At 43.8% G+C, this 13277-nt stretch overlaps 1 pseudogene across 1 annotated transcript; it reads right to left on the bottom strand.

Annotated features, from left to right (window-relative positions):
* Positions 1 to 2468, bottom strand: LOC308175679 (E3 ubiquitin-protein ligase TRIM39-like; annotated as a pseudogene). The gene has a single exon. The product of its transcript is annotated as an E3 ubiquitin-protein ligase TRIM39-like (transcript).
* Between the last annotated feature and the right edge of the window lie 10809 nt (positions 2469 to 13277).

The following is a 13277-nucleotide window of genomic DNA, read 5'->3' as shown; positions in this document are numbered from 1 at the left end:
AATAAGCCAGACAGCCAGTCTGCTACCTCACATCACCGTCCTAAAGCTCTGGGACCAGGACTACACTGATTATTAATGTGATCAATGGATCTGATCAATCCAAGTGAATTTAATTGTCTGAACATCCTCAATTTCACTCTGTACACACCCAGTATTCATTACACTTAATATCCCCAAAATACTTAAACATTACAATGATAACTAGCTAATAATGAAAACACAGTATGTTGTTAGAATCTCATTTATAATAATGTGAACATCCTGAGAAGTCAAACAGCCTCAGTTATATAGAGTCATATCTTCTTATGAGGCTGGAGAGGCTGGGCTATAATATATAGTATTATCTTACATTGTTGCTGCATATTCACCATCTCTAGCAGATACACTGATAGCACAAATGGACCTATCGCTAAGCCACGCCCCAAAATAGAAATTGTCCAATCATATCACAGCAAAAGTCACTACGGGCAGAAAACTCGGACAAACAACTCGCTAATATCTGATTGTGAAAAGCTTCTAGACTAAATATTCTTGTCATCTTTAAAAAAACATGTCTATTACTTGCTGTGGTAAATCAGAAATCAGAAATTTGCCAACTCTTGCCATAAGTCATTGAATGTCATTCAGTCACGGTCAGTCAGTCAGTCACTGTCAGTGAAGCGTTGTTTGTTTGTCTGAGTTTTCAAAGGGGGCGTGGCTTAGCGATAGGTCCATTATGATAACAAACGATAGACAGATCAGAAATTAGTCTGTGGTAAATTATACCATAACTTTCCCAAATGACAACAGATACAGATAAATGCTTATTTTACTGCTTGGTCAGAATTAAAGGTTAAAAATCAGTCAGTGTGATTGACAGGAGAGATGATCAGAGGGGCAGAGTTTTTACCACCACCATTATTACGAGGGTTGAAGAATGGATAGAGTTTCTCAGTGAAGGTGCAGCCAGTGAAAGAGTAGATCAGAGACCTGGCCTCCACGTCATAAAAGGAGACCTGGCCCTCCTCATAATCCACAAACACCCCCACCTTCTGGGGCTCCTCTCTCAGGGACAGGGGGACAGCAGGGTCAGTGAGTGCCCAGTACTCATTTCCATTCCTCAACCAGACAGTCCAGTATCCATCCTCAGGTCTCGGTATGATAGTCCCCTTCCTGTTGATGGACTCTCTGGCCACTCCTACAGCCCACTCAGTCGTCTCCTTCACCTCCACTTCATAGTAAAACCTCCCTGAGGAGAAACCCTCCTTTCCTAAAACACAGAGGCTATTAGAAAACCTCTCTGTGTTATCAGGGACTTTCTTCCTTGTGTCTCCATATCTAACTTGTTTCCCATCCTCGGACAGAATGAGATTGGGATATGCTGTATCAGGGTCCAGAGTCACGTCCACTGCATACTGCTGAATCATCTTCAGCTCAGCATCACACAACTTCTTCACTTCACTCATAAGTGTCTCCTCCAGCTGAGACACCGCTCTCCTCACAGTCCCCACGTCGAGATCACTGTGAACCCTGACCTCAGACCAGTCCTTGGTGTGTGGAGGGGTGGACAGGGAGGGGAAGCTCTGGAGGAGGTGGAGGTGGTCCTCAGTGTGTGAGAGCTGCTCCAGCTCAGTGCTTCTCCTCTGTAGCTCAGTGATTTCCTGCTCCAGCTCTTTAATCAGCCCTTCAGCCCGCCTCTCTGCTGCTTTCTGCTTCTCCTCGATCACGTCAAGGAGCTCAGCCTGGCTTCTCTTCATGGAGTCCACCAGAGCAGTGAAGACCTGTACGCTGTCTGCTTTCTCTCTCTGTGCATCTTTGTTACTAAGACCTACTGAGTGTTTGATCTCTGAAACCTTCTGCAGTCGCTCCTGGATCATCTGCTGAACATCTGCCTCTGTCTTCCCCAGCTGAGCCTTCCTCTCTCCATACTACTCCTCTATGGGGACGGTGTCATGGGTCTTGTGGTCTGTCTCAGTGCAGAACTGACACACACACGTCTGGTCACGCCTACAGAACAGCTCCAGGAGTCTGTCGTGCTTCTTACACATCCTGTCTTCCAGGTTCTCCACAGGGTCGATCAGCTTGTGTCTCTTTAAGCCTGCGACTCTCTGATGAGGCTCCAGGTGAGTCTCACAGTAAGAGGTCAGACACACCAGGCAGGACTTCAGAGCCTTGAGCTTCGTCCCAGTGCAGATGTCACAGGACACTTGTCCAGGTTCGGCAGGGGACTCATCGTCAGCCCTGACTCTCATTGTCTTGAAGTGCTCTACAACCTCTCTAAACGTTGTGTTGACGCGAAGCTCAGGTCTTCTATAGAACGTTTCCTTACACAACGGACACAGACACAATTCACTGGTGTCCCAGTATCCTCTGATACAGGCCATGCAGAAGTTGTGTCCACATGGAATAGAGACAGGGTCAGTGAACACATCCAGACAGATGGAACACAGGAACTGCTCCTCAGACAGGAGACTGCTGGAGGAAGCCATATCTAGAGAGACCAGAGGAGACACCATAAAGCATTTCCTGGAATCAATCAGATCTCGATAGTTTCAGCTATGGAGCTGTCAAGACTGTCTTATGGGATTATACAGCGACCAATAATGATAACATTATTCTACATCACATAGAAAATAGTCCTTCAAACAAATCAATACGTTTTACATGCTGAACTGTCTATAAACCAAACTGGTAGAGACTACACAATAGTTTATCTTGACATTGTAAGTCTCTCAACTCACCTGTCTGTGATTCTGTGAGAGTGTGGATGCTGTCTCTGTCCTTTATACTGTAGGTGTGATAGATGTCTCTGTCCTTTATACTGTATGTGTGATAGATGTCTGTTTGAGGTCGATATCTAACAAGTTTGAGAGAGTCTGCCCTTGTCCACGATACACTTTACGTCTCTACACAGTTTAGTTTCATTTCAGCTGCCTGACGTTGAGATGCTCCTCCCCTCCCAGTACAGCTCTCCTCCCTGGAACAGAGTTAACCCTTTACAGGCTGCTCTGTTTCTAACATGTGCTTTTACAGACATGCTCTTCTTACCTGTCATTTCCAATCATCATATTGTTCCCAGTCAGTATAAACTGTAATCAGAATAATATTTGTGATCAGGGGCCTCATTTATAGAAAGTACTTTGGATCAATTTTTTATCTTACCCGTGTCGTACGTAGAAAACCACGTCAACGTAGTGATTTATACAATTTCAACTTGAGTCAATTTGACCGTGGAAACGATCGTAGCTCTACGTCGGGTATTGACCTTGCGTACGCACATTACCTACTGGTTATGCAGAGTTATTACAGGCATGTGAGCCGCACTGCCTACTGTCATTCACAGGGCTTAAAGTGGGAAATAATCGTGTGCCTGAGGGGGGTCACAGTTTGAGATATTGGGAGAGCGGGTACAGAAGACAGCTTCTTGTCTCAATGTTTAAATGCATTAATACTATTTTATAGTCAATACAAAATACATGTCTCAATGTTTAAATGCATTAATACTGTTTTATAGTCAATACAAAATATATGTCTCAATGTTAAAATGCATTAATACTGTTTTATACTCAATACAAAATAAAATAATATATTTAGATGTCTTTAAAAGAACAAACTGATTAAATCACTTAAGGCCAAACTGATTAAATCACTTAAGGCGAAACTGATTGCATCACTTATTAAGCCACTATCACTATAACAATAGATCAATAGATCTACATCAAGTAGAATACTGATGACTAGTGACCAGTCAAGACCATTGGACTCCAGGATATCTTTGAGCTCCTGCATGAGGGCTGACGAGTTGGCGATGTTTACTTTCCTGCTGACTAGGTGTTGTGTTGTTACTTTGGCCAGATCATCATAAAAAATCGAACAAGGACATTGAGGATTTTGTCCATATTAAGATTAGCTTCGTCGATATTAATTGAAAACGTTGCTTTTTTAAGCTTTTCACACAGCCGTTTTTTCAATTCCGGGACAAAGGCCATGTGTGTTTAAATAGCTGGCGTGCTGGTTGGAAACGGACAGCTTTGTCAGTGCATTTTTGTCTTCTGATAGCTTCTTGCACAAATCGACGAGTGGCTGAGCCATTGTGAAAGACAGATCATGTTCAGCTATAAACGCACACACTCGGATCTTTTGCTCGCAAACACGGTCGGTCATTGAAGATGAAGTGGTAGGCTACCTGTAGCCGTCGCAAGGTTGTTGTATGAGCAAGGTTTAAGAAACTTGGCTTCCATTTTAATAGACTCTTACTAAAGTTAGCGAGATAGCGGGCTGCTAAAAGCGAACGTCTCTCCAAGCTCACATTACACTCATTCAAACTTCCTACTCTGCCTCCGATTGGCTAGAAGTCGTTGGTTGGCTTGAGCAATGTGATACCATTGGTAGGCGGAACTGTCTCTTTGCTGAAGATGACTCTTTAAATTACGATGTAAACAAATAGCATGTGATTTTATTTTATTTTATTGCTCAAAATTCCCCTGCGCCGGAAATCCGGCACCGTGCCGGAGAACTTTAAGCCCTGCATTCATGCGAAGTGAACGTGACTCGTAAAATAATTAACAATGTTGTTATCAGCTGAGAAAATGAGTTTAATTCAAGATTTAAAGGGAACTGATGTTTATGATTGTATTTCAGTCTTCCTTTATATTCCTCTGGAGCTGTCAAGGCAACGCCTTCTCCCCTTCAACATGCCTAATGCGCTAAATTATACTGGATTTTTCTCCGGAGAACGCAAGGTCAATACCCGACGTAGAGCTGCGATCGTTTCCACGGTCAAATTGACTCACGTTGAAATGTTATAAATCACTACGTTGACGTGGTTTTCTACGTACGACACGGGTAAGATCAAAATTTGATCCAAAGTACTTTCTATAAATGAGGCCCCAGGTCTTGTTAAAAACCCAACACTCTGCAACAATCTTTCTCTGTTTAACGTGAGCTGACATTTTTCTCCTCAGCATCTCTCCAACTGCACATTACGGTTTGAAGATGTGTAACATAGTCACGCACGCACGTACGTCAATTGAAAATAAAATTTGTCGCCTTCAAAATAAAAGCAATGCAATTGTACTGGACGCATTGCCTACATTATTGGCCTCACGCAGGGCCGGCCAGGGACAGCCATAGGGCCGCATGTGGCCCGGGGGCCGTACAATGCCCAGGTCTGCTCTAGCCTGTTGGCCCAGTCACCCTCTAGCCTGTTGGCCCCCCATGTCTGGATGTGTTGATCATTCTGGCACAAAATGGCTGCTGTGACATCACCCATATGAGTTGTACACTTGTATGGTGGGTGAAGGGAGTCAGCGCATACAGTTTACAATGAAGCACTTTGAGCCCCTGGAAAAACCCTATGAATGATATCCATTAACATCTCTCATAGGCTGTCTGAGAGGTCCAGATAGATGAGCGTTTACGAGCCTCCCTGGGTTTGGGTCCCTGTGTTTCTGTGTTACTCAGCTCCTCTCTTAGTTATCCATTAAAAGTCTATAAAACCATGATGTGTTTGTGTGTGCACGTGCGCGTGCACGTACATGTACGGGGGCAGGTCCATCAGGCTGTAACTCTGCATCAGGACTATAGAGAAACTGTCAACATCAACGTATAAATAACTACGGCCTAATGCAGCGCTGGATCTAATGCTGCTCCATCCATCTGGCAGAACAGAGGGTGTAAAAAAACCCTGAGTGTTTACATTTTTTATGACATTTATGAAGTTTTAGTGTTTCCATTTGCATCAGTGCTAAGAAGTTATCACATTACGTATCATAAGTAATTGCTACAAGTGAGCAGATGATCGTGTATGTAAAAGATATCATCATGACCACAATAAAATTGTGACCATAACATAACATGTCCTGTAGACACTCACCCTAACCCTAACCGAATGAATGAATGGATGAATGGATGAATGAATGAATGAATGAATGAATGAATTAATGAATGAATGGTCTTTATTGTCATTGATATAGTACAGGTACCAAACAACGAAATTTGGGAGGGGGGGCTCCCCTGGTGCTAGGAAAGAAAAAAAACAAAAAAAACAAGAAGGGAAAGGAGCTGGTTTACATAAATAAAGGCTATGTACACTATCCACTATACTGTACAGATAAAACGACTAGGGTTGTCATATTGCACATAGTGTTATTGCACATTCAGTCACATATCCTTCCTTTCATCAGAGAACCGTAACCCCTCTCTGCCCTTTACAACCAGACTATGAGATGGTGACTGACTGCTTCAGTCTGGTCACCATGGGAACTTCACTGCTTCAGTCTGGTCACCATGGGAACTTCACTGCTTCAGTCTGGTCGCCATGGGAACTTCTCAGTCAGGGTCTCTGACATCTGAAGTCCTTTTTCCACAGCGTAGGTTAGCAGGGCAGCTGGGACAGGGGCAGGTTACTGTTAACAGGCTTGTCTGGACATGATTAGTAGGAATACCGCCCCTGAAGTTACCACCACTGTAGAACCCTAACCATAACCATAACCCTAACCATAACCATTCCTACAATACTTAAGTTCTATTTGCGACACCTTCAGAGTTTGTATTAAATTAATTTAGATGAATATGAATGAACTTGTTATATCTCACTGGATAACCTTTAGTTTTCAGATAACTCTGTATCATAAAGATCTTTATGTGTGTATCTGTGCTTGTGTGTGTCTTGTTTGCGCTAACTATTTCTGCTAGAAATCTCCCACTATTTTGTGGCAACGTCATACCATAGAGTCTTCCTTTAAAGAGATGAGAAATGACTATGCTCTACAACTGGACACCTCTAAACAACTCGTATTGTTCCGGCTGGATTCACGGCCACAAATCCACAAACACAATCACAGTTAATTAATGCCACTTTAACTAGTTTGTGTGTCGTCCTCAGGTGTGTATAGAGACCTTCATCTCTAGCTGTCACCAGCGCAGCATCAACACAGCTGTGAGGGCGACGCTCAGCCAGATCCTGGGTGACCTCACACTACAGCTCCGACACAGACAAGAGGTGGGACACAGCTCCTTCTGCTCGGCTCTGGTTTGGTCATGTTGCTGTAGGATAGGGTTAGGTTACAGTGTAGATGATAGGGTTAGGTTACAGTGTAGAGGATAGGGTTAGGTGTGTGGGATGGGAGGAGGACTAGAGGTAGTCATATTTGCATTCTCTCAATCTATGAAGGCCTTTGATGTAATGATTGAAAGATCTGTTAACTAGTAGTGCTAACAATGAATTCAATAGTAGTTTTGTGTGTGTGTGTGCGTGTGTGCGTGTGTGTGTGTGTGTGTGTGTGTGTGTGTGTGTGTGTGTGTGTGTGCGTGTGCGTGTGCGTGTGCGTGTGCGTGTGCGTGTGCGTTTGCGTGTGTGTGTGTGCGTGCGTGTGCGCGTGCCTGTCTACAGGGAGTGGATGGAGAGGAGCTGTCAGTGCCTATACTGCAACGCAGAGGTACAGTATTAACCCTTAATAACCCTAACCCTTAATAACCCTATACATGTAATACTCATTACCCTTAATAGCCTCTATACATGTAATACTCATTACCCTTAATAGCCTCTATACATGTAATACTCATTACCCTTAATAGCCTCTATTTTACAGTCGGCTTTATGAAACATTCACAGTGCAACACAAAAGTTACTTTATTACCCCGAGACTTTCACTTCCACACAGCAGCATCACAGGAGAGACATTCACTTCCACACAGCATAGGGTTAGCATCACAGGAGAGACATTCACTTCCACACAGCATAGGGTTAGCATCACAGGAGAGACACAGCATAGGGTTAGGGTTACATAGCATCACAGGAGACTGTGTGAAACCTTCACAGAGGTAGTCTACCATCCAGTGGTGCTTCATAGGCGTGTTCTCTATTATGAAAGACTCACTGCTGTCACCGGCATGCCTGGGCTGATACAAACTCCCTGTGGGCTATTATGTCTGTTTCTGAGGCTATGGGAGGCTAACCCTAACCCTAGATACATCACACATCTCATCTAGTAGAGATATCATCGGAGAGCGCTTGAGGAGGACACCTATGTAGACGACATTCTAGCGTCTCATGGCGACAGGAGAGAGCTGAGGAGCATCACGGAGGGAATCGAGAGGACGCTCAACGCTGGAGGTTTCGCTCCGGAACCACGGATCCAGTCGGGTCAAAGTGGGAGGAGCAAAGAGGGCCAGCCTGCAGAAACGAGGGCCAATGTGGAGCCAGAGTCAGAGGTGTTGGTGCTGGCTGATCAGCTGAGCGAGGAAACATCCAGGGGAGTGGCTGTAAGTGCTCGAGACAGCGTGAGCATGCTGCAACGGAAAGCGTTCACTGCAACTGTAACACGCGCTCAGGCGAGGAAGGGGCTGGACCCGAAATGCGCCATTGAGGAGGAAGCAAATGCAAAGGGGACATCCACACCGGTTGGGAGTTCCAGGGACCTCGAGCATGAGAGGGAGAGGCTTTGGGGCGCTGCTCTCATGGACCTGATTGAGCCAGAACGCTTCAGTGAAATAGGCAGGCTCATTCGGGTAGTTGGGTGGGTCCGGCGAGCTGTTAGGCAGTGGTTGGTTTGCAGGAGGGCTCCAGAAGACGCAAAGTGGGAGGCTACTCGCCTGAGGGAGACAAGAAGCGGAGTTAGCCTCGGCGTCCAGGAAGAAGTGGGACGGTTTTGGCGACAGTGGAGTCAACTGGCTGGGCCCGGGCTTTTCATCCGCACCAAGTGGCACAGAGAAGCCCGAAATGTGGCCGTGGGAGACGTGGTCTGGTTGGCTGACCAAAATGCCCTAAGGGGGCAATTCCGCCTGGGGCGGGTTGTGGAAGCGAGGCCAGACGAAAAGGGGCTGGTTCGGGACGTAAGAGTGAGGGTTTGCCTAAGCCAGCCTGCTCTAGGAGTGGGGGCTTCAGGACGAAGAAGGAGCGAAGGCCGCGATCTCTTCCCAACGCTCGACCGAGACGTCAGGCGGGTGGTCGTGCTGCTTCCCGTGGAGGAGCAGTAAAATGACTGTATTGAAGAGAGGGAAAGTTGTGGTCCATTTAGTTATAAAGGACCAATGGACCAAGTGGGAGGTGTTTGGCTAATCCATGGGAGGGTTCATTTGGGGGTTATTTTATTTGTTGATTGTGATTGGTTAAAAGTATGCATGAGTGGAGTGATTGGTTAGATAGAAATGGGGGCGGGCTTAATGAGTGTGATCTGAGAGACAGGGGAGAAGGGAGATCAGTTGTATAGAGAGATGGGAGTTGGTAAGTTGAGTTTTGTATGATTGTGTAGTTTGTTAAATCTTTTCTGTTAGTTTGTTCACTGTTAATTATTTACATGTACTAATATCAATGTGTTGTGTTCAGTTTTACAATCTGTTTATTAGAGGAAGAAGGAAATCAAACCGAATTGTGTCAGATCTCATCATTTCACCCGTACTGCCGGAGCAAGCAGAAAATTCACCATTCAGCTAACTAGAGGGAGAGCTGAACAATTGTTGTGTCATGGAAATAAGGCGAGCTACCTCGTTAGCTAACCCTAACCCTAACTAACCCTTCTGCTTCTGCTACACACTTCTCATTACATTGCAATGCTGCCACCAACTGCTGTTAATCTGTATGAATGCAATATACAACATATACATATATATGTATACCACAGATAGCTCTTTACTGTATGACTGTTACCTTCAGATAGCTCTTTACTGTATGACTGTTACCTTCAGTTCAGTGGACTTGTTTGTACTGTTGGTATTCTGTTATTTATATAATTATTGAAATAGCATCACAACAATTGAAAGCTCTTTAGTGATTTTCTTGTGAATATACCATCCTGGTTAAGGTTGTCTCCCTCTTGTTAAGGAAATGTTTTTTGTTTCAATTAGTATTCTTTCTTTACCTGGGAGTCAATTCCTTTTGCTCCAAGAAACATTTAAATGTGGTTATACTATCAAACACCTTCTTTTAAACCAAATGAATACAAATATATTGGCCAAAAGTAAATAGATCAGGATTGGGCAAAATACAAAAACATTTACATGTTTGGGGGCAGCAGTAGCCTAGTGGTTAGAGAGGCTAGCAATCGGAAGGTCGTTGGTTCAATCCCCACCTCAGGAGGGAGCTGCATGTGCCCTTGAGCAAGGCACCTAACCTCTAATTGCTACAGGGGTTCCGACTATGACTGACCCTGTGGCTAGAGCAAAAAAAATAAACAAATTCCAGCAGTTGATTGCATGGCTAATAAAAACATTATATTATTATTATGGTGTTTTTGTTTACAAAGATAGGGATAACTATTTGACAACTCACTATCACAATTTGATACAAGAAAATGTGTTAAATGAATTGTGTTAAAACTGCAACAAGGTTCTTTGCACATAGTGATAATTGCATTAGAGTCAGATTATCAATATTAGATATTTTGTTATCAAGAAATATAGACAAAGGTTTCTGCCAAACTTAATTGTGGAAGTCCCACCCCAACACACACACCCAGTGAATCATCTATCCATCAGACATAGCAGGAATTAAGTTGTAGTCTTTTAACAGTAACTATATATATATATATATATATATATAACTCAGCTGCACTTAGCTGATGAGAAGGTGAACCGATCATAGGAAGAGGCGCTGCGCATATTTGACACATAATGGGCTGGTTTCATGGATGCAGATTGAGACAATCTTCAATGGAGATTTTCCATTGCAAGTGTCATTTAATCCTGGACTCGGTTTAGCCTCGTCTGTGAAACCGGTCCATAGGCGACTACCAAGAACACTGTCGAACACTGACATCTTGTGGGAGAAAAATACTGTTACATTCCTCACCCTAACCCTAACCATTACTCTAGACCAGGGTTACATTACTGTCTAGACCAGGGTTACATTACTGTCTAGACCAGGGTTACATTACTCTAGACCAGGGTTACATTACTGTCTAGACCAGGGTTACATTACTGTCTAGACCAGGGTTACATTACTGTCTAGACCAGGGTTACATTACTCTAGACCAGGGTTACATTACTGTCTAGACCAGGGTTACATTACTGTCTAGACCAGGGTTACATTACTGTCTAGACCAGGGTTACATTACTCTAGACCAGGGTTACATTACTCTAGACCAGGGTTACATTACTGTCTAGACCAGGGTTACATTACTCTAGACCAGGGTTACATTACTGTCTAGACCAGGGTTACATTACTGTCTAGACCAGGGTTACATTACTGTCTAGACCAGGGTTACATTACTGTCTAGACCAGGGTTACATTACTGTCTAGACCAGGGTTACATTACTCTAGGCCCGGGGTGACAAACTCAATGTCATCCCGGGCCACATCAGCATTATGGGCCGGTTGTAACTGTAAGACTATATGAATGTATCTACTCTTTATCATATTACATAATTGCCTCATTCAGCAGTTTGACACATGTGGTCTAGACTGCAGGAACCCAGGGTACGGTGTCATCCAGGGCCATGCACATTTAGGGGGGCTCAAGCTAAACAAAAACAAATAGTGAAACCACAGTATTAAATTAAATTAAAACACACACACACACACACACACACACACACACACACACACACACACACATATCATGCATATCAAAACTGATCCAGGGTCAGAGAGGTGAGAAGTATTTTGCCTTTCATTGGAGACAGCTGCCTCTTGATGGATTGATTGAACCTTTGATTTTAACAGGGAAAACAGACTGCGACATGGCCAAACAATAACACTTTTAAACTTTTAAACATGTTTTTAGAAAACTGGCTATAAATAAAAGTGGGTGAACTAATCTACTAAAACTAAACTGAAGCAAAAGTAACTACCTGCTTCAGAAATGAATTGCATAATTGTAAGTTGTCCTGCATGACGGAGATAACGTTGTCAGTAAAGGCCGATTTGAACTCCTGCGTAAAATCGACGCCGTAGCCTTGCGTAGTCCCGCGTGGCCTTGCGTTGCCTACGGAGAGGGTTGACGTGCACATCTCCAAAAAATTTAAGAACGCGTCAGTTTCTACGCAACCATAAGCTCTTATAATACATAACACAATTCAACAATCATGGATTCATAATTAAAACAGTGCCTACCTGTGTGATGTGGGGGGTGTATACAGTACTTGATACAGTGTTTGTTCTTGGATACAACGATACATTTCTCTCTTTGTATTTGATAGACTTTCAACAAAATTCTAATACATAAAGAAGGGACATTGGGCCCTATCTGTGCAGATGCCTGTTTCAATCATTTCAAAGGTTGCTGAGGAAAAACTGCATCTAGGATAATATGGAGTCCACTTTTCTTTTGTGTCTTATGTTACTTATGTTACTAACTATCAAGCACTTCTTAACATGCCCTCAAACAACAGCACACCTGATTCAACTAATCAAGTACAAACCATAATTACTTTGCACTTGATCAGTTGAATCAGGTGTGCTGGTGGTGGAACAGATCAAATATGTGGAACGGCTGGTGGTCCCCGAGGAGAGGCTGGGGGTCCCCGAGGAGAGGCTGGGGGTCCCCGAGGAGAGGCTGGTGGTCCCCGAGGAGAGGCTGGGGGTCCCCGAGGAGAGGCTGGGGGTCCCAGAGGAGGATTAATAAACACCTAATGGATCAGATTATGTAAAAAACTAAATTTTTACCAAAAATTGAGATAGAACCTTATAATTCTAACGTCACGAAACTGAAATAATACATTTAAACGCACCTGCCTTCCTTGAGTATCAAACTGTCATGTTTCATACAACAATCGTGACTAAACAGTACACATGATTATCTTTTTTTTTTGATGAATTTGAGTTTTTTTATGAATAAGATTCCAGTTTATATGTTTCTTTGTGAAAATAAAAACATAACAAGAAAGGAGTCTGGTGTGTACTATGTTCATCAGCGAGCTCAGGTGTTGAGTAGCTACACCATTAAAGCATCAGCTGCTGCTATTGCATTGAATGACATAACTGTATGCATAGCCAATTACGTCCAATTATCTCGCCACATGTCAGAATTACTGAAGGCCTATTTGGGGTATTTCCATATAGACACACCAGCAGGAGGGGGCGTGGTTAAAAGAGACATGTCCCTGTCCTCGGAGGAGGGGGCGTGGTTAAAAGAGACATGTCCCTGTCCAAGCAGCAGGAGGGGGCGTGGTTAAACAGCAGGAGGGGGCGTGGTTAAAAGAGACCTGTCCCTGTCCAATCCTCGGAGGAGGGGGCGTGGTTAAAAGAGACCTGTCCCTGTCCAAGGTGCTGAACATGTAGTTGTGTTCCGTGCGTATTTCTATACGGTTAGTTACATTTACAATTATCGAGTTACATTTATACATTGACGGGTTGTTGC

The sequence above is a fragment of the Nansenia antarctica genome (assembly GCF_963989245.1).
Source record: "Nansenia antarctica genome assembly, contig: SCAFFOLD_194, whole genome shotgun sequence".
Classification (NCBI taxonomy): Eukaryota; Metazoa; Chordata; class Actinopteri; order Argentiniformes; family Microstomatidae; genus Nansenia; species Nansenia antarctica.
This window is presented reverse-complemented; position numbering and strand designations above follow the sequence as displayed.